Source organism: Nansenia antarctica, assembly GCF_963989245.1.
Source record: "Nansenia antarctica genome assembly, chromosome: 6".
NCBI lineage: Eukaryota > Metazoa > Chordata > Actinopteri > Argentiniformes > Microstomatidae > Nansenia > Nansenia antarctica.
Genome location: NC_137676.1, coordinates 56918001 through 56928671, shown reverse-complemented (window position 1 = coordinate 56928671; position 10671 = coordinate 56918001). Strand labels below are relative to the sequence as shown.

Sequence of the window (10671 nt, the reverse complement as noted above, 5' to 3'; positions counted from 1 at the left end):
CTCTCTCTCTCTCTCTCTCTCTCTCTCTCTCTCTCTCTCTCACTCCACTCACTCTCCCCACACACACACACACACACACACACACACATTTTAATCATTTATTTATGTCCACATAGAAACAAGTATACAGGGACACAAATGCTGAAGGCACAGATGGGATGCATCCACAAACAGACATGGACAATGTCTTTCACATACAACAGGACAAGACTCACGGGTACAAGTAACACCGTCTCTGCCATATATGGCCGTATACACACACACACACACACACACACACACACACACACACACACACACACACATATGTTGAGACTGCAGTATTGGCCTATCTTTTCTACTCCATGGTTTTTAAGAGGGTGAAAGTAGCAGAATGATCGAGTGTTCAGGTCTGCACAGTAAGTGCTGTGCTAAATTTAGAAGGCAAAAACCATGTAAGAGCATAAATGGACGGTTGTAAATACGTTTCCTCCATTTGACAGAGACCTTTCGCCCTCTGCCTCCCCTCCATCTTCTCTGTGTGTCTGCAGAACAGAATCCTCAGACGTGGTTTGGAACTTGATACTGTTATTGCAGTGTGTAGCCTGAATCTCATGCACTGTTCTTTGAGATAGGAAAGGCCCAGGCGTGTGTGTGTGTGTGTGTGTGTGTGTGTGTGAGAGAGATCCTTTTAAGTGGTGCCAACATGTTATCGAGATCTCAAAATATATTTTACTCTGCTTTATACTGGGTCTTCATATTGCAATGCTTATGGCTCGGTCCCTCAAACGATAGCATTGATTTGGGAAAGGTAACGCCGTCTAAATCACGTTCAAGAAATAAAACATTGAAATCAAGTCAGAAATGACCCCCTTGCTTTAGTGAAACCGTTAAAAACAAATGAAAAAGAATACATATCTCTTTCAACTGATCTACCAGACACACAGGTAAGTAGATATTGTGACATTCGCTACAGAAGATATTCTATACCTTTAGTGTATAAATCATCTTTTATGCCCCAACTATTGAAGTAGAGTACACCTAGTATGGGGGTGTATTTCTATTGCGAGAACCGTTACATTAGCACTGAATGTCAGTCCAGCCTTGAAGCTACATGGACGCTTTATGGTTTTCTCAAACCTCCTATTGTAGGAACTCAATAACACACCCAATAAATATGAGATCATGTATATGTGTTCATATGAGGTAAGTGTTGTGTGTTGATTTATTGACCGTTGCAGTACATGACACCGCCATTCATAATGTTTACAACCTTTAATACAAGCCACTTGGAATAACATTGTACACTGAGAGCACCAGAGCTATTCATGTTACACACAATGAGTAGTTGTTCCCCCATGTGAAAGTACTACATTAGAGCATGGTGAATGTATGAGGCCTTGTATCATGAGCCATGTTGGCCATATGATATCCATAGTCATTGTGTATTTTCCTACACACTATCTCAGGGACATGAATACATATACATAATGGTCCATGTTCTTATGAAGACTGCTGACAGTGCATAGTCTATACTGATTACCGTCATTACCTTCTTTGTGTCTCAAATGTTCCCATCGAGGTGAGATGTCAACCCACCAATTCGGTACCAGTAGTAGGCTGTAGTACAGCCGCTGTACCAGTAGAGGGAGACAACGTCTCTCAAATGTGTCACTTGTTTGTGTAATTGAGATAAAAGGGCAAACTGTAATTGGTTAATAAATGTTTGTAGTTTAAAATTAATGATGCATAGCCATTGATTATTATTATCATTATTATGATTATTGAAGAATACAACTTATAAATGCGTCATGAGCTTAACTGTTAGTCTTACCCCATCAGAACCCAATATATACGCTTATTTTACTCATTGTTTGCGCATACAATGATTGTAAACAAACACTGTATAGCTACAAAATATGGTCAAAACTATAATGTTGATCTCATGGATGGTCGGTCCTTGATTTCATAACTCTGTCTATAAAATTGAGAGTGGTAACGTTTCTCCAGACCCCATCCTTCAGCTGTTTACCAAAAAAAGTGGCGGGATCACGAGTTAAAGGCTAATAAAAGCAAGGCTATAGTGTGTGTCCTGTGTGGACCGTCATGGTTGTGTGACACTGGTGCCAATCTCTGCCATTGACCCATTTAAGGGAATTACCTTCTGTACTGTTTATTCCTACTTGCACTATATGATCCTGAACTGTGTCACCGCCACTTTCACTGACCACGGAGGACATTGACGCATGCTTGTGGAGGAGTGTGTTGCGCTTGACTTTATTGTCACCATTGGTTGTAATTGTTTTACATGACAATGGCATCGTGAGGTCACAGCATACGTCGCATAATAGAACGCCGTCCGCTGATTCCTGGGGTTATTGTCGCACACGTGCTCTATGCGTCAGTCAAGGAGTCCCCTTTGAAAGCATCTATTCGGGTACAGAAAGGCGACAGCCTGCACATAGCAGAACAAAGCATCGTCGCGACAAGCGGAGACCACTCTGGAAGAGGAGCGGATACAGGGAGCGGTAGTAAGGCACCTCTTTCGGGGAGAGGGCCCTCCTCCTCTCCCTCCCGAGCCGGAGCATCTCTCCACCCTTCTCTGTTCCGCAGCGCTCTTTTTTCCCCATCACTGCGGTGCGTGCGTGTGTGTGCGTGTGTCTGTGTCTGTGTGAGTGTGTGTGCGTGTGTCTGTGTGAGTGTGTGTGTGTGTGTGTGTGTGTGTGTGTGTGTGTCTGTCTGTCTGTGTGAGTGTGAGTGTGTGTGTGTGCAGCCGGTGAGCTCTCACAGACCGCTGTTTTTGGACCCTTATGATAACCGACCCAACCAAGCCGAGCGTCATGATTTATGTATGACCGTCATATACCAAGCTGACAAGTAAAAACGGTTTTGCCGATCGACCTCCAGACATTTCAACCGAACTCAGCCACCCCGCCGCAGGAGAAGCACCCGTCCTGTCCTCCCACCCTGGAGAACCTCGCCACCTGCCAGCCCACCCTGACACATCTTGCATGAACCATCTCGAAGGTAAGAAGTTGCTCCAATGTATCCACCACCGGTCCAACATTGTTGTGGCAACATTTTGTCGCTCTAATGTGCCGCGCTCCAAAGATGACCGTGGTTGTTGTGATGTAACATTGTCATCGCGAGTGTTTTGTTTTGAAGGACGGGTTTATTTCTGCGGACGTCTGACCGCGTGGCTATGACCACAGCGCTGCCATGTGGTGGTAGTGGACCTTCATTCTCTGGCAGAAATGGACCCAAATAAATAGATTGGTTAAATGAAAGAGTGAACAGAACACACTAGCCTACTCTTAGAGCGTTTCAGCAGGCGGTTATTGAACAGCGGGCTGGCTTGCTGTGACGGCTTGCCAGTAGGGAGAGATCACTTTCAGGGCGTTTTACTGTACTAATGATACCTCACAAGTGCAGCAGATGGTGTGTCCATTGTTGCTGCCTGTATTTTGGGAGACAGTTGACGTCCACAAACTGAAGAGGACAACCGTTTTGAAGTAGCCTAGGGGTTCAATGACCCGAGCCAAACGCTCAACACGTATTCAGGGGTGATGATGATGGATACACATACACATCTCTCTTCTCTTCTGCTGGTTTGGAAGGCATGGCACAGTAAACAAGTCTCCACTTGTTTTAACACAAGTGCACTTCAGTATTTATTTGAAGTACAATAGAAACCACACTAGCTGTCTGCCTTCCATCACATTTGGAGGTTGTTTATGAAACATCCCAAGAGAATGGTATCATAAATGTCCTTACTGGCTGCTCTGTAATTTGGTAAAAGTGTTACAGCGTTGATAAGATTAGAGGTGTTGGCGAGGTAAGCAACTCTGTGGGTATCAGTTTATTGTCTTACAGTTACAGCCCATGACGAAACACTTGCCAAATAAAGCATTAGGAAAATGAAAGTTATTGATGTTTGTTTGTGAAAGACACTTTTGGATTGGAGAAACTGTGCAAGTCTCAGTAGAAGCCATCTTATCCATCCCTTATAACCAATGTTGACCTCCAGGGTGTCAAATGAAGATCAGGAGCACTTTAACAGCTGTCTTTACAGCAGCCATTGTGCAACTTCCAATACCAGTATCCCAGGTAATAATGGAGGGGTTTTGGGTGTATGAAGATAAGCTTCTACCACTTCTTTCTTAGTCTCATTGAAATCTGTGTCACCGTTGGTTTAAACTTTAAAGCTAGACCAGGCCACAAGACGCCGGCCTAGATCTGAGTCATGTTCTTACACAAGCTGTTAACACAGCCGAGATTCTCCACATTTCACACCTCCCTTTCTTGAACTGTGTGTCACAGGGTTGTGACTCCAGCAGTGCGGTTATTTACTTTGCTTGTTACACTTTATGTATGTAGGTATATGTACTGTGGATCTATCATGTTGCGACTGTAGCAGTAGTAGCAGCAGTATTAGAAATTAGGCCTGTAGTCTGTAGAACATTTTCATTTACAGTGACATGTACATGCATGTAAATAAATTTGATTTAATAAAAAATAAAAAATAAAAATAGTATATACGGTATATTGAAGTCAACTGCTGATTATTAATTATTAATCTCTGTTTATTGGAGAAGGGGTAGGATTAAATAAGCTTATGCTTCTTCCTACTCCTTTTCGGACATGTGAAGTAAATAGTTTTTTTTTTTCAGTTTTTTTTTTTTTTTCTTGTTTTTGTTTTGTCTTTTGTTGTTATAACTATTTCTCTCTACACATGTTCGAAATAAATGCTTTCATTCATTCATTCATTCATTCATTCATACAGTAGCACTCGTTGCTACTGTAAATGAGGGCAACCTCAGTAACTTACGAGTTTAAATAAAGGTTTGAATTGAAATTTTAGAACTTTCTTGTCATTGCAGAGTACAAGTACCAGACAACGAAATGCAGTTTAGCATCTAACCAGAAGTGCAAATAGTGATATAAAACATGATAGTGAGAAGAGGAAGTAGAGCTATATACAAGAGATGGATAGCAGTAAGCTATGTACAGTTAAGGTAGCGTAATGTACAGTATGTATATCTTAAAGTCAACATGTCAACACATAATGTGCATGTTCCAACGAAATCTTGGTTCATTCGACCAGCAGTTGGAGCTGATTTGTTGACCAAAAATGCGGTCAGGTTTTAGCCAACGATGGATGTCTAGCTCATACACATTTGACTGTATTTGGAAGGCTAGAGTATAGGCCTATAGACAGGATCAAATGAACCCATCTTGTTTCACTCTTTGCCACCTCAGTTTAGCACCAGGTGCAGCCAAAGAACATTGATTACTGTGATCAAACAGAACTCGCCGGGATACTTGGGCCACACTACCAACTTTTGGCTCGACAACCAAAAGAGTCACTCCTGTTCTCATTCTGTATGCAGTCAGATCAAAGAGTTCTGTGGATGTGTCACAGAGTAGTCGACTGTGATTGTCGTACACACACACACGCACACAGTCGTGCTAATTTGCATAATTACTGGAGTCAATTCTTGAGTACTTATTAACTTCGGTAGTCGCTCGCATTCATAACAGGAATGTATGTGAGCTTGACAGGATTAAGCACTAAAGAAATGGCTGACAGCTGTATGTAGGTGTAGTGTATACGTGGCTTCACTTGATGACATCAAACCTCAGACTCCAGCCAGCTCTATATCCTTTTCATGTCAATCCTAGAGTAAAGTCTAAAGTACATCACAATGATGTAAATAACTCACAACTCCCTGTTTCAGACAGGATAGCCTGCTGTTGACCTTAAATCAATACCAGGACCATACAGCAGTGTTATTGTGTGTACCAAGTATCAAAGTCCTCTCTGTTAAGAGCTGTCTTGATTGGAGGTGTGGTCTTGTCCAAACATGCCCTTGAACCTAAGGGCTGTGGGGCTGTTGGTTGGCTGATAAACATATCATGTAGGCCTATCACTGTTGAGTAACACAGAATGGAATCGGAATTGGTGAGCTCTTATTGGTGAATTCAGAAGGACACTTGACTAAGTGGTATTTCTCTGGCTGATACAGTACATTGATATTTGTTGAGAAATTGCTGAAGTCAGGATGTGTTCCTCTCACACACACACACACACACGCACACGCACACACAGCCGTTCATACAATCTGAAGAATGTATGAAGTGGATAGCACTTCCATGGAATGCTGCCCGCAATCAGCGGCGAGGTGGGGAAACCTATTAAGGCATGTCCTGGTTGTGTAACATGGTCCGACACAGTCCAGACCACCTGGTCAGTTGTCCATATGGGGTTGATTGGGAACCGCATATCTTCTGTACTTAATTGAGTCTAAAGCCCTATTCGCACAGGACTAGTATTACCTGGGGACCTCTAGTAATTTGTAATATTTGCGGAGGTTGTCTGTGATCTTAATCCCGTGTGAATCTGTTCGTATACGTCCGTAATTTGTAAAGTAAAAGTTCCATCGCAAATTATACCATGTTTCACCAAACACAGAGGTCCTGTGATAATATGAGTACAGTGCGAATCAGCATATTTGTGATCTGGGGTTGTTTGCTATGTTTTTAGTTTTCTCTGCGCCTTTTTTCTGCCACGGTTAATCTGCTGCGGTCAAAGTTATAAATGAAACTTTTGACAGCATGTTGGGAGCAAATTCAGGAGGTTCATCTCACTACACAGAATGGCGACCCATTCGCAGAAAGAGCAAGCACAAATCCAGAGCGAAATCTTGAAAGATGATGAGATTGGTGACATGCATGGCTTGTTATATATGTTGTAACATATCTTGTTGCATATCTATGTTACATAGAGCCATGACATCATATCCGGGGATAATGTCAGTAAAATACAGACTTTGCATAAAAACACAGACGTGGGGGAGTAATTTCTAAATCACATGAGGTAGATAATACTAGTCCCATGAGAATAGGTCTTAAGCCTCACCTTAATCTGGGTCCTATGTACTGTATGTTCCACATGGACAATTGTCCCTTCATTGAGGAAAAGTTGCCTAGCTACTTGACCTGGACGTGGTCAATTATGGCGCTTTTCCACTACCGGGCCAACTCGAGCCGAGCCGTGCCGGCCCTGTTTATTATCCTTTCTCCATTGCCAACCGAGCTGGGCCGAAGCGAGCCGAACCGGGCCGTTTTAGCTACCCTTCGCGACCAGGAACTACAGGAGCGAAAGGTACTTTTTTGCCAGGCTGCGTGTGACGTGTGACGCTGCACACCGTTGATTGGTCAATGGAAATCGTCATCCCATGTTCATAGATTTCATCGCTAACCGCCATTTTTAAATACCACAACAGATTTCGCTCTCGGAAAATGTCACTTACTGTTTCTGTAATAACTTATTAATAAAGATTTGAAAAAATATGATAACCATCGTATTATCTTAGTTTAATGTCATTTCAATGCATCATAGAACTTTTATTTACAACAAGCATAACAAAAAAATCGCTATTATGTGCTGTGCTGTGCCTATGCTGTTCCTCAGTCCAGCGCGCTTCATCATCCCCCTTCTAGTCATAGTGGTTGACGACCGTCGTCAGAGTGTGTGTGTTTGTGTTTGTTACGTTTGAATCACACAGTAAAAGTGCCTTAGGGGAATGATGTCACCTCGTTTCATCTCCTTGGTTGCCTCGCTGTCATAGATACCACATCCATCCATTCATTCGTTTCAGTGGAGACTTGTGACTTCAAATTTGGCACAGACTGATGCCCCCCCCCCCGTACCCCCTGTGGCCTGCAGGTAGTTTCTCCAGAGAACTCAGAGGGGGTTATTAGTTTCTCCCCCTGCCCCTCCTTACCCTTCGCCCCTATGGCATTCTTCACTGATGATGTCTCAGATCCCCGTCTCACATCATGGGCTCAGGTGATTTCATCACTCCCTGTGACTTTAACCCCCCCGCCCCCCTGAGACACACACACACACACACACACACACACTCACACTCACACTCACACTCTCCCCTCTGGCTCTGTCATAGAACCCATAAATACCCCATAAATCTACAGTGTACTCTGGACTGGCGCTATTCTCACAAAGATCAGATTATGCCCCACTCTCTAGTCTCCCCCGGACGATGGTTCGAGTGCCCTGATTTATACATCTGCAGGAGAGAGGTCTTAGGCTTGTGATTTATATTATAAATATATTTATATTTATCATATACAGTATCTGTAGGAGAGAGGTCTTGGGGATGTTCTTGACTTGCTTGGATTGATTGATGTTTTCTCTGAAGAAGGTTAATAGTGTTAAGGAAATTGGTTTATCATTATTTGGATTGGTTATTTAAGAAATAATGTCCAAGATATTGATGATAAACTGTAGTCCCTCTGGCATTTTTGCTTCTGTACCGGATACACAGGAAATACATAAATTGTGTCAAGAAAACAATGCTTTAAGTATTTTGTGATGGATTGTGGTTGTTTCCGCCCTGCACTGAGAAATAGCCTATAGTTCCCAAAACTTAAAACGAACCTGATACCCAAATCTACAAAGGAATATGATAATAGATGATTTATCTGTGACATTATGTTTATTAAATCACGGCTTCGAACCCCTCTCGGCCAATCACAATGCTTGTTTTCAACAACCCCTTGTATAATGATTTAGTAATAAAAAAGTGTTCTTACATTTTCCTTCTTTAAATGCCAATTAATGAATTAAGCTGAAGCCTACACTTTATCTACACATTTTGCAGAGAATATCGTTTTTTTTTTATGATTACTTCCCTGACAATAGCTGTGAAATTCTGAAATTCTTTTATGTAACTGCACGTGACAGAGAGGGGCAACCAGCCCTTTACTGTTGCTGTACACGCACACACACGCACGCACGCACACACACACACACACACACACACACACACACACACACACACACACACACACACACACACACGTACACTTCTGAGCACTTTCATAAATCCCCCCCCCCCCCCCCCCCCAAATGTAACGGTAAAGACACATATGGTAATAACAATAGTAGAGGACAGTTTGGTTGTGTGTGTGTGTGTGGTTTGATCATAACCAGCCGTCCGTAGTGGAGGCTGCTGTCTTGCACGTTTCTGACAGCTGTCCAGCTCTTCCAGATTATGTGGGGCAGTGCTGCACTGATCCATCCAGGGATTACTGGGGAAAAGGAGAGTGCTCGGATTTACTTAGCTCCAATCCCACACTCGATGGTATTCCCAATCCCAACCAGTTTTCCAGGCTGTGGAGAAATGCAAATTATTGCCCCAGAGAGGAATATGTGAACTAGATCAGCCCATTAAGACATGGTGAACTGAGCTTTTCGGCAGGTATCCTAGAGGTTAGAGAGGCAGGCTAGCCATCGGAAGGTTGCTGGTTCGATCCCCGCCTCAGGAGGGAGCTGCATGTGAGCTGATGACTGGAGGGTTGTTGGCATCATATCTAAGGTGCCCACCACTGCCGTTGTGCCCTTGAGCAAGGCACTTAACACCTAATTGCTCTAGGGGCGCTGACTATGGCTGACCCTGTGCCTACAGTAAAAAATACATTTCGTTGTACGAAACATTGAATCTAATCCAATCTAATCTAATGTAATCTTTTCAAGTACTTCCTGACGGTTGCTAACCAACAGAGGCTATTGACTCTCAAGAAGCCAGAAAACAACAACTTGACCTAGTTACGCGTTCTTCACCCACCTCGCGTTGCTATGGAGTTGTCGCGTTCCGTGCCTACACTAAATTATAGATTTCTGTGACATCTACTGATTTCTAATTTGTTAAGGAGGATTGATCAGGGGATTGATTCCAGATGGATTGCTCGGGGTTGTTCTTGTTTCGATTGACGAAAGGCATCAGTGAATGATTCTCCTTGACATTGATCCTAGTCTTCAGTACATTGTTTCCCTGCAGAGTGAGTCTGAAGGTCACGGGCGACAGGCAGTCAGGGTCACTGATCAGAACAGACCCTTCTGTCATCCATTATTCATTAGGAGGAGGAGAAGAGGGCTCTTTCCCCGCCCCCTCCCCCCGCTGTGTGTTCCTCAGCGCTGTATCGACCCCAGAGGGTCTTAAGTGGTCCTAATGGTGTACTACCTCAGAAAAAAGACTGTCAAACCAATGTGTGAACCGTTCCCTGACATCTGGGGGGGTATTCCGTCAATGTCGCTAAAGGAAAATCCAGGCTTATTTTTGTCTTGTGAGATTCATCAAAATAAGCCTGGATTTTCCTTTAGCGATGTTGATGGAATACACCCCTGGACTGGAAGGCCTGGTTCCACTGTTAGGAGGACACAGTGATGCTGGGGCCGTACAGCCTTCGCAGCTGTTCCAGAGTCAGCTCTAGGGTTATGACCGTCAAGGCAGAGAGTGCTGATCTCCAATTAGTCCTCAAGGACACGGAGAAGCATCTAGAGAAGCATAGCAGCAGTTTGCAGAAGGAGTACCACGCCCCCCCAGAAGCCTCCAGGCTAATGCATTCACATTAGCTCGACTACTCAGCAAACGGCAAGTGCATACTGTAGAACGTTAGTAGTATGGCTAATGCAGTTAGCTAATGGAAGAGATCTGATTAGCGTGAGCATCAGTTGGTCCGGTCTGATAACAGCGTCTACACACGAGGATCCTGTGTTGCTGCTGTTGTTTTAAGCGGTAGAGAGGGTGAGCCCGTGTGCAGGAAAACCTTATCCCCTGGTGGCTTTGAAAGTGAAGCTCACCTTGGTGACGGTTGCTATGGTTCAGA

General features: G+C 43.6%; 1 protein-coding gene across 1 annotated transcript in view; it reads left to right on the top strand.

Annotated features, from left to right (window-relative positions):
• Positions 1-2786: 2786 nt before the first annotated feature.
• The window catches only part of coro2aa (coronin 2Aa), a 33016-nt gene continuing 25131 nt past the window's right edge, over positions 2787-10671 (top strand). Inside the window, exon 1 of the mRNA XM_080535046.1 lies at positions 2787-3006. The gene's annotated coding sequence lies outside the window, so the exon portion shown is untranslated. The remainder of the gene's footprint in view (positions 3007-10671) is intronic.